Below are 12,665 nucleotides of genomic sequence, written 5' to 3'. Positions count from 1 at the left end.
AGCTAGATAATTAAAACATTTGTGTCTTTCATTTATTTATTTATTTGATTTATTTTATTGCAATTATGTCTCTTAAATTTGTCTCTTTTATTTAGTGTAAGAAATTTATTTTTCTTTTTCATCACCTTTAATACCATAAGGTCTGTTCCAAAGATGTAAAGAAGTTGGGGAAGATTTTTTAAGGTTATTTTGGTTATATTTTTTTCCAAAAATAATTAGTTCTATTCAATTCTTTTTCGAACTTGATTTCACAATTGACTTATTTGGGATGCAATCTTGTACCATAACATCCTTAAGGAAGTTAGGGAAGTTGCCAAATATTTATTATTCTTGTGTTTGTTGTGTTGTAGAAGGATAAAATGTGTGAACTTTGTTTTGTCCATTAGATATTATAATTCTAATATGTACTAAATTTATGAGATTGATTTGATTGTTGGATGAAATTGATAAGAGTTTATTTTACGTATTTTTAGTGTGTTTTATTAGTTAATTTTGTTTGATTATTTAGTTTTATAACTAAAATAACTAAGGTTTTGGTAAAAAAACTACATTTTATGTTAAAATGGCTAAACATTGCATTTTATGGTAAAAAAACTTCATATTTTGTAGGTTTAATGATTCAATCATCAAATGAAGTGCATTGGGAAGATATTTGGATGATTGAAGATGGATTAAAGTGGTGAAAATAAAATATGAAGTGTAAAAGGAAAAATGCAAGAAAAGTCAGGTTTAACAACTCTGACACGTTTTGGTATTTTGACTATATCTGGAGCTACACAGATCGGATCAAGGTGATCTTGGTACCATTTTGAAGCTAAGAGATATATCTACATTTGGTATGAGACATCAAAGTCCAATTCAGCCGGTTTCATAGTCCAAAAGTTGAAATACCGAAATTCAACTCAGCTGTCCAAAGTGGAAAACAGAGCTCCGACCAGTCTATAGTATTTCGGTCATATCTCAGGCTACAAAGCTCCAATTTGGATGATTCTTGAAGCATTGAAAAGTTAACTTAAAGGGCTACAACTTTGGTGTTTTACACAAAAGCCAGTTCGGCCTTTATGATAGACAAAATCGCAGATTAAGTAAGGCCAAAGTGAATACGCGAGTACACAAAACGTGACTTGTAACCGCGTTTTGTGTAGGCGCGTTTTCTGGCCGAAATTCTGCAATTTGACTCAGCCATTTCCCTTGTGTTCATACCACTTTCCAGCTATAAGATGCAAGGGAATTCGGTGCACATGCTTCAGAAGACAAAATGGCAGACAATATGGCTTATTTTCAAGTCAAAAACAATGGTTTTTGACTATCTTAACAAAATGAGATTTGAAGAATCATAGCAGCAAATTTGGACTGGGAGAAGAGGAACTTTTCATGAGTTTATATGCAGAGACAGAGGATTCATTCATTCATTCATCATACGGGAGAGAACTTGAAGTGCAGAAATGTAGTTCTTTCATTTCCTTAGTGTAGGATAGTGTAGTAAGTGTAGTTAATCCATTCTTGTATAATAGCTAGATTAGGATGAAGATGGAGATGAAGAAGGAGGAGTTGAAGCTCAAGTGACATGGGTTATCTCTACTCCAATTCTTTATCTTTTGTATTGGATTCTTAACTATGGTTATAATGCAAGTTCTGGAATTTATGTTTATTATTTGTTTCTAAAGTTTATGCCTTGGGTTTGGTTGAACTTCCTATGATTATTAGTGTTTATTATTTGGCTATTTGATTGCTAGTAATTGAACAAGTTATTTAGCACTTTGGCTCTTTAAATCATGATTAATCTGGTACCATTAATTGTGATTATCTAAGGTGTTATTTCTGCAATGAAAATTGAGATTTAACATTAGTTCAATAAGTGCTAAACATGGGGAGTACACTCACGAGAGTAGAGGTGCACCTATGGGGTTTTGGTGATTAATTTCATGTAATTTCATTGAAGAAATGAACTTGTAACTAATTTCATAACCATGAGAATAGGTATGGATTGGTTATTAGTATAATTGATTCACTACGAAAGTAGGATTCAAATGCATAAGAAAATTACACCATAACTAGCTTAGATGTAGTACTCAATGATCCAAATATAGCACTTGCATGAATAGTTAGGGATACCACAACCTAAGGAGCTTTTATTTGTTATTTTGTATAATTTCAGTAGGTTAAATTTGTTATAATTTATTGATAGTCTAAATAATAGAGAAGCTTTAGTAATACCGGTAATTGTTCACTCTTCCTTGTGGGATCGACCCGATATATACCCTAAACTACTAGTTGATCTGTATACTTGCAGTGAACGGGTGTAATTCGGTATTTTTTAGCTTGCACGTATGTAAAATACCCGTCAAGTTTTTGGCGCCGTTGCCGGGGAAGATTTGGCAATATCGGTGTGAAGAGTAACTTTATTAGTTTAGACATTTTATTAGTTATTGTGTGAATGTTATTTTCTGTCATTTTAGTATTTTTTGTGTGTATACATTTTATCACCTATTCTTCTTACTAATTTTGCTCTTAAGTTGTTTAAAAGCAATTTTAGGTGATGAGAAGGGTAGGACAATTTGGAGGACAATGCTTGAGAAGTGGAAGATTGGTAATGGATGGTTACCAAGTGCAAAGCTCCTTCAACAGAGGTAACCAAGAATTTACTGAATGTATGTCTTTTGAAGATGGTTTAAGGTGCTTAAAGGCAAAATTTGATGTAATTAAGTTACAAGTTCAAATGGACACCATGATGCATGAAATTGAGCAGAGGAGGAATGTTAATGCTTTTAATTCTTATCATGTGATTTGTGACTTGTGTGGAGGTTATCATGCTACTAATACATGTATGCAAGCACAAAATGTTGAATATTATGATGAATCAAAGCATTATAATCCTTGTTTTGATCAATATAGTGCTAATTGGAACAATTCTCCTGCTTATGGTTGGGATAATCAATGTACTTATAATAATTCTTCATATTTTTACGATTACCAACCTGAATGTGTCCAATATGAATCAAAACCATCTTGGGAGTTAGTTATAGAAAAATTAGCTAATGTGACTTCCGACCGTTTTGATAGGATTGAGGAAAGGATAGATGAATTGGCTTCTCACTTTGGTAGAATACAAGATCAATTACATGTATTGTGTGAAGTTATTTTCTCTAATAATTTGCAAAATGATCCTAGCATGAATGGTGGGAATGTTGTATGTGAAAATGGATTGCATTTGGATGAAAATGATGAATTTCAATTGTGTTTTAATGAGCAAATATCCATTTCACATGATAATATCTTTGGAACTAACTTTGAGCCTCAAGAGGTGAGTTTTAATGACTCATTTTTCACCCCTCTTGAGGAGTGCATTGAAAGTATAGGTTCTAAGGGTATTGCTGCCCAAGATCCTCTCATGACATTTCCTTTGGTAAGTTCTCAAGTGGTGCATATTCAAGGTAATATTTATGAAACACTTGGAATATGTAAGTCACTTTCATTTCTCCTATCAATAGATCATGTGACTTTTGCTATAAAGTCACCATTTAATGATCCACCACGACCAAAAATGGTGGATTATTCGTTAACTAAGCCTCCTTGAAAAATGAGGTGAAATAGTCAAGCTATTGACTTTAAAGAAGCGCTTATTGGGAGGCAACCCAATGTTTGTTTAAGTTTATGTTATTTTGGGGTGATTTTATGTTTAAAGTATATGTTTGAGTTATTTTGTTATTTTTCATTTGTAGGTATTGGAAATGGAAGCAAAAGTGACCAAATGAGATGAAAAAGGCGAAATTTGATCAAGGAACTCAAACCCTCAATTTTAGGAATTGTTGTTTTTGATTTGTTAGAAGGGGTTAAAATGCATATTTTGATCATTTTACATGTGCATGCATTGAGAATTTTAGCAAACAAATGATCTATGATGCATTTTGAATGATTGGGGTACAAATGGTAATTTTTCAAAATTGGCTTTCTGCAAAAATTTCGCAGAAGAAAACGCACTTGGGCTGAAAACGCGCCTTAGAATCGCGTTTTCCATAATCGCGTTTTCAATTCTGCGCCTATACTGAAGAAAACGCGCCTTCAAAACGCGACAGGAAGTCGCGTTTTCTACCAAGTCGCGTTTTCCAACCTGATCAAAAATTGAAAACGCGCCTTAAAATACGCGACTCAAAGTCGCGTTTTATAACACAGTCGCGTTTTCGATCCTGCAAGATATGTGAAGAAACGCGACTTCACAAAACGCAGCTTGGTGGCGCGTTTTAATGAGTCGCGTTTTCGGAAAAAAAAAAAAATTGCAGATTCCTTGATTCTCTTTTTTCTTCTTTTCCTCATATATTTTCTTGTACCTTGAGTCACGAAAACAAAGGATTGAAGTTACGGATCATCATTTTGTTTATTAAACCTTTGTTATCACTTTTGTTTCTTATTTTTCATTTTTAGGATTACATCACTAATGGTTATCCAATGAAACTCATGAAGCGTTGGAGATACACGGACAATGGATTTTGAAGCTTCATATTCAATCGCAACAATAGGGGAGTATTACTTTTCTTTATCTTGATTTTTCTTTTTACACATTGAGGACAATGTGCATGTTAAGTGTGGGGGGAGAATTGAGATTATATACATTGTATGTGATTGAATTATTAGTTGCAAATTGAGATTATATACATTGTATGTGATTGAATTATTAGTTGCAAATATTGGACTTGTGTTAAAATTCAAAATTTTTCTAACATCTTGTCCAAAATTGCAAATTTGCCCCAAAAATTTTAAAAATTTAAATTTCATCCAAAGGGGTAACAAAGTTCCATACCATTAGTAGTTCAAATTCCTTCTACATTTGAGATAAATATATGTGGTTTAAGCACTTCTTTTCTCATTTAACTTGGAAATGACTATTATGTGATTATAATTTTTGCATTTGTAGGAAAGTATATCTTTTAAAGTGGAGAAAATTATGCCTATATTTTTTTTGCATATTTGATGAAATTTCTTCGCTTTATTTGATTTTATAAGTTAAGTGATAAATATGGTCAATAAGTGCAATACTCTTCTCATGATTATTCTTTTGAGGAATTTATTATTATCTTTGCTGTAAAAAGAAAAAAAGAAAAAAAAAAGTGAAAAAAAAGAAGAAAAAAAAATTTATTTATTCTACTCCAATGATTCTTGTACTTAGTAACCGGGAGTCTTCATCTACAAATGTCGACTTTCGCGTAAAACGGTACTTGAATTAAGAGTATGCAAAGCAACTTGAGTATGTGAAGTGTTGAGTAACCGGTGATCTTCATCTAAAAATGTTGATCCTCGCGTAAAAATATACTTTCACAACTTAAGTAATATTAGCTATATTATATAAATAAATCCTTCTTTAAGTTAAATAAGAAGATGATCATGGGTTTAGAAAGCATATTATTGACCATATGAGTTACTTACTTGTAAGATTGGGTAAGGATGAAAAATGGATTTGAACCTGTTATAATTACGGTATAATTGGCTCTCCTTTACTTGATATTATGAGTACTTGAATTTAATTGAATAATTGCATAATGGTTATTTACTTTGTTTTGAGGAAATGAAGTTGAAATGCTACATATGTTTATTTTCAACTTTTGGATCATGGTTGGTTTGTATTTCTTATTGCTTGAGGACAAGCAATGATTCAAGTGTGGGGGTATTTGATAAGAGTTTATTTTACGTATTTTTAGTGTGTTTTATTAGTTAATTTTGGTTTGATTATTTAGTTTTATAACTAAAATAACTAAGGTTTTGGTAAAAAAAACTACATTTTATGTTAAAATGGCTAAACATTGCATTTTATGGATTTTTATGGTAAAAAAACTTCATATTTTGTAGGTTTAATGATTCAATCATCAAATGAAGTGCATTGGGAAGATATTTGGATGATTGAAGATGGATTAAAGTGGTGAAAATAAAATATGAAGTGTAAAAGGAAAAATGCAAGAAAAGTCAGGTTTAACAACTCTGACACGTTTTGGTATTTTGACTATATCTGGAGCTACACAGATCGGATCAAGGTGATCTTGGTACCATTTTGAAGCTAAGAGATATATCTACATTTGGTATGAAGACATCAAAGTCCAATTCAGCCGGTTTCATAGTCCAAAAGTTGAAATACCGAAATTCAACTCAGCTGTCCAAAGTGGAAAACAGAGCTCCGACCAGTCTATAGTATTTCGGTCATATCTCAGGCTACAAAGCTCCAATTTGGATGATGCTTGAAGCATTGAAAAGCTAACTCAAAGGGCTACAACTTTGGTGTTTTACACAAAAGCCAGTTCGGCCTTTATGATAGACAAAATCGCAGATTAAGTAAGGCCAAAGTGAATACGCGAGTACACAAAACGTGACTTGTAACCGCGTTTTGTGTAGGCGCGTTTTCTGGCCGAAATTCTGCAATTTGACTCAGCCATTTCCCTTGTGTTCATACCACTTTCCAGCTATAAGATGCAAGGGAATTCGGTGCACATGCTTCAGAAGACAAAATGGCAGACAATATGGCTTATTTTCAAGTCAAAAACAATGGTTTTTGACTATCTTAACAAAATGAGATTTGAAGAATCATAGCAGCAAATTTGGACTGGGAGAAGAGGAACTTTTCATGAGTTTATATGCAGAGACAGAGGATTCATTCATTCATTCATCATACGGGAGAGAACTTGAAGTGCAGAAATGTAGTTCTTTCATTTCCTTAGTGTAGGATAGTGTAGTAAGTGTAGTTAATCCATTCTTGTATAATAGCTAGATTAGGATGAAGATGGAGATGAAGAAGGAGGAGTTGAAGCTCAAGTGACATGGGTTATCTCTACTCCAATTCTTTATCTTTTGTATTGGATTCTTAACTATGGTTATAATGCAAGTTCTGGAATTTATGTTTATTATTTGTTTCTAAAGTTTATGCCTTGGGTTTGGTTGAACTTCCTATGATTATTAGTGTTTATTATTTGGCTATTTGATTGCTAGTAATTGAACAAGTTATTTAGCACTTTGGCTCTTTAAATCATGATTAATCTGGTACCATTAATTGTGATTATCTAAGGTGTTATTTCTGCAATGAAAATTGAGATTTAACATTAGTTCAATAAGTGCTAAACATGGGGAGTACACTCACGAGAGTAGAGGTGCACCTATGGGGTTTTGGTGATTAATTTCATGTAATTTCATTGAAGAAATGAACTTGTAACTAATTTCATAACCATGAGAATAGGTATGGATTGGTTATTAGTATAATTGATTCACTACGAAAGTAGGATTCAAATGCATAAGAAAATTACACCATAACTAGCTTAGATGTAGTACTCAATGATCCAAATATAGCACTTGCATGAATAGTTAGGGATACCACAACCTAAGGAGCTTTTATTTGTTATTTTGTATAATTTCAGTAGGTTAAATTTGTTATAATTTATTGATAGTCTAAATAATAGAGAAGCTTTAGTAATACCGGTAATTGTTCACTCTTCCTTGTGGGATCGACCCGATATATACCCTAAACTACTAGTTGATCTGTATACTTGCAGTGAACGGGTGTAATTCGGTATTTTTTAGCTTGCACGTATGTAAAATACCCGTCAGAAATGTGTGAGAATAGTGATGTATGGACTTTAATTACAATATCTCTACCAATATTAATTGAAAAAGCATGTTTTTTTATTGAAAAACATTTTGATATTAAGTGGAAAATAATTTTTTTGTTGAAAAATAGTTTTTTTTAGGGGCGGGTACCCTATGACCCGTCCCTTTTTTTGGGTACCCGAATAGCGGATACCCGAAGACATTAGGAGCGGGTTAGGGTCGCAAAATGGCTGATCCGATATATTAGGATCGAGTCAGCCAAATCATATTAGGGGCGAGTACCCAACCCGTGCCCACCCCTACCTCTAATACTAATAGCCCTTTTTCAGTTTGAGGTGTTAAAATTGATGGAAAGAGCATCACCTGCGACATACAAAGCAAAATAGAAAGTTTCTCTGTTAGAATAGAAAATAGAGCAACTACAAATTAGGGCATTTAATTCAACATAAATTAGAATAGGTATGTCATATATCTAGAATCTTCATAATATGAGTAGTTCATCCGTATAAAGTATTGAAAAATTTGACATCTACTGGGTCTTGAATTAACTGAAAAAAGCTTAGATGGTGCAAATTTGAATTGAAAAAGTTCGGAGTATTTCATAAATTCTTTGTTGATTTGAACTCTTCATGCTCCAAGTAACATTTTAGTATAAAATTCAAAAGAATTGGTAAACGATGTGTAATATGATAATAGAACTTTCGTCTTTGAGTCAAGATATACTCTTATTTACTGAAATTCATTTAAATTTGGAATCTATGTCAAAACCGAAGTGTTGGATACAATTTGATCAAATTTTAACTATGATAAAGTAATGGTCAACTCTCAATAAACAATGGTCAATAGCTGTTGTCGGTGGTAAATAGTTGTATCAATTAGGACTCAATCGGAGGAAAAGAATATCAAAATGACATCATTTTGAGCTAGTTCCATTAGGTTACACGGTTCAAATTGATAAAAGAGATATAAATATATATTTTTAATAGTTCAAGGTCTAAAAATATACAAATTATAATTAGAGGGCTAAAATTATAATATTGTTAAAGTTTGAGGATCAAATAGGCTTTTTGCCTCCTTTTAAAATAAATTCTCAAAAGGCAATAGTTTTCATACCTCTTCCTAAAGGATGAAACACGTATTTGCTTAATGCAATGTTTCCTTAAAAGTTGCATCATAGAATGCGTGTTTTAATTTTTTTAAGCATTTATTCCTCAAAAAGTTGCATTCACTGAATAACTTTTTAAAGATTACATTCACTAACAACATTCTTTCAAAAGTCTCACTATTTGATACTCTTGCCAAAGACCACCACCCTTTGAAAATGGAGTGAACAAAGGTATAATTTTTAATACTTTTCTATCATTTTTTTTATATTTCAATTTTTGTTTTATTGTTTTGCAATTGCTAATTTAATTTGTAACCCTATTTGTTATTACACCTAAGTATGAAGCTTTAGATACACGTTATGTCACCTATACTTGTTCATTATTTCTGTTATCATTTGAATTTAAATGTTAACTACATTTACCTTCCTTGAGATTTGATTAAATTATCAAACAAACCCTATAACTTTTGACCAAATTACAGTCAACACCTTAAATATCAAAACTTTTATCAAATAAACAAATGTCTCTTGTACATTAATTGCCGTTAGAAATGATGCTTGCATCAAAACAATATATGGTGAATGCCCCAAAATATGCTTTAATTGGTAAATTTCTGCTTGTATCTCTCATTGTCCTTAAAATTTTAATAATATTTTATTTTTTAATATCTCAAGGCATTAGAAGTGAAAATTTTGATTTTGTTAATATCTCAAGTATTTGAAGGTAAAAGTACGATTTTGTGCATGCATGTAACTCTCAAAATTATGGTGACTATGATGATACGAGAGTCATTTTTAGGTAATCATGCCAACTTGTCCAGTAATGAAGCTTCTTTTATTGCACATCTATAATTATGTGCATTGCAACTTCTACTGTATATTCCATGTCAAATATATCTAATGGAGTAAAATATTGGAACTAAAGGGCCATAAAATTACGTTTAGGTTTCGTGTTTTTTATGCTTTTATTAAAGTTTTTGTATTTTACGAAATCGAGAAACGTTTATAAGATCAGGATTGTTTTCTAAATATAAATTTTAATAGATCAAAGATGTATATCATTTATTCTTATTTCCACATAATTTCCGTTCTTTATTACATTGTATTTCTACTACACCAAAGCCCACTCTACTCGTCACAAACGAGTTCAACCTATCACTTGACTCATTTATTTTGGGTTTATAAGGGCCCAAGCCCATACAAAAAAAAAGGTCGTACATGCTAGTCCAAAGTCGAACCTTTAAATCTCACATGTATATGAGGCCTTATCTGAGGTCATTTATTCAGGTACACATCAAGTCAAGATCCGGCTAGCTTGAATTTTATATGGGGAATGGAGGTCACAGGAAGAAGGGAAGAAGGAGGGAGGAGAAAGGGAGAGGAGGAGAAAGGGAAGAAGGAGGAGGCAGAGAGAAGGTCAATAGAGGAGTAAAAGGGAGGAAGGCGGTGGTGATAGAGAGTGGCAGTGGTGGTGAAGTGTTGGTATTGGTGGTGGTCTTTTTAATGTTTTTTTTTTGATGTTTTTCTAAAACTTGTCGGGTACTTAGGCCTAGTTTAGAAAGACAAATTTTTTTCTAAGCCTTATTTTTTCAAATACAATATTATAATAATCAAATTTTTCTGTTTAAATTGCCTTATTTTTAATCAAAATTTTCAAATACAATATTATAATAACATACTCCTTATACAACAATTTCAAATATACCCAACAAAATATTAAAGAATTTAAAAAATAAAATAAATCAAACCACCTTTTTCTTCTTTCATACATCACACACCACCCTCCCTTTTCTATTGCCACCACTATTCCCCCTCATCTCTTCTCCCTTTTTCTCTTCCTTTCCTCCACTCTTCCCAAAAGAGGGGAGGAGAAGGGAGAGGAGAGGAAAGAAGGAGAAAGATGGAGAAGGAGCGAGGGGGAGGAAGAGGAAGAGGAAGAGGGAGAATAGAGAAGGGGGAGGAATGTTGATGGCAATAGAGGAGGGAGTAGGGAAGGGACAGTGGTGGGAGGTAGCTTAGAATGGCAGTGAATATTTAATAAATTTTTAAAAATACTCTAATAAAATTTTAATTTTGAAAGCACTCTAAAATGCATTCTCAAAACACCTAACCTATGTGGACTCATCTAAAGTAGAAATTTTTAGAAATACAATGTTATAGTATAGTTTTTTTTTTAAAAAAAATCCTTAAAAAATCTAGTCCATATAGATCCATGATCCATCTACAATTATCCTTTAAAAAACCCACAAATTTTTAAAAAATTATAGCAGAAAAACACATATCCCAACTATCACCATTGCCACCCCTTCATTACTACCTTCCCTATTACTACCATCATCCCCCACTACCGTTTCTTCCCCCACCACTGTCACGTGCCTTTTTTCTTTCCCTCTCTTCCTTTTTCTTGCCTTATCCTTGATTTCTTCTACCTATTCCTCCTTTCTTTCCTCTCTTAGTCTCTTAGCTCCATATTCTCTCTCTTGTCCACCATTTTCCCTCCCTCCTTCATTTGGTTGAGAAATAGCAATAGTTGGAGAAGAAGAAGATGTTGGAGAGAGGATAAAGAGGTGGGGGGAGAAGAAGAGGAGGATAAGGAGAAAGAGTGGCGAGAATGGAATGAGGAGGCGAGGAGAAGATGACGAGGAGGATAAGGAGGAGGAATAGCAGGCGAGAAAGGGTTGAGGAGGCGAGGAGAAGGAAAAAGAGTTGGATGGTAGGAGTGGTAGTGAGGTTGTTTGTAGGCGTAGGTGGCAGGCTAGGAGAGGGGATGGGTGTGATATTGTGATGGAGATTGCTAGCAATATGGAGTAGGTGTGATGGTAGTCGGGGGTTGGGTTCTACAACCATCTTCTCAATACTCAAAAATTATGAAAGTTCTTGTAAAAATTCAACAGTAAATCACAATAAAAATTTTGACAAACTTCTTTAAAACACACCATCCTAACTGGCCTTGTGTTTTAGATGATTACATAAGTGATGTTTTAGAAAAAAATTTGGCCCTCTAAAACACCTCAAAAATAGGAGTGCCAAACATCCATTAGCATTTGATGTTATTAATTAATCTTGTCAAGCCTCATATAGGTTGAGCCTAATTTGGTCCAACCCAACTTTATTTTTAATTTGGCACTAACTTTAGATCCTAACTCGGTCCAACCCTAATTCAAGTGAAGCCTAACCCTATTTCAGCAGGCTAAGTGGCTTGAATTCGTGCGAGCTGGTCCCACTAACAAGCCTACCCATGCACCTCCTACCCTCACACCAACCCAATACGCCTTTCAGAGCACACCGTCTTAACACACCAACTGGTGTTGTAAATTTCAGTTGCATCCCATAAATTGATAAATAGCATTTAATCACAGGTACTTGGTGTTACGAATGAAACACATTTTAAGTTTTTTCATTAAATACTGTACAAGTTTTCCATTTGATTTATAGTAGAAAATAGGAAAGAAATGATACCAACATTACCAAGAAGGCCCTTAAGTAACTAATTTGTCTTTTTTAGCTTTGTTAGACAAGTTAGCATTTTCTCAAAAAAGGCAAAAAAAAAGAAAAAAAAAAGTTTTCCAAGCCAAGACTCCATGTAGCCTATAGTAAGATTTTGAATCTTTTCGTCATTTTTTTTCTTTAAACATCTCGTGGATTTTAATGCTTAATGTTTAAATAGACAGCCCATATGCAAGCCGGCCTAAATAGTAATTGTGACGTTCTTAAACTTTGTTTGTCCAAGCAACAATATAATCTAATACAAACTGCTTAAACATTTCAATCGATGATAACCTTTGATTTTTATCCATTAGACAAATGAATTCATATCATATGGGAAGTGATAATTCAATTTTTTTTTAATAAGTTCTTCAAGTTTCCAACTCATCCAGTGGAAATTGTGCAAGAATAATATAAGGGGAAGATATGCTTTTCAACGATCAAGGGACTTTTATGAAGCGATTTTGGATACCCCTTTAGCCATGTATCATTG

Source organism: Coffea arabica, chromosome 2c (assembly GCF_036785885.1).
Source record: "Coffea arabica cultivar ET-39 chromosome 2c, Coffea Arabica ET-39 HiFi, whole genome shotgun sequence".
NCBI classification, from domain to species: domain Eukaryota; kingdom Viridiplantae; phylum Streptophyta; class Magnoliopsida; order Gentianales; family Rubiaceae; genus Coffea; species Coffea arabica.
Note: the sequence above shows the minus strand (reverse complement) of the source record.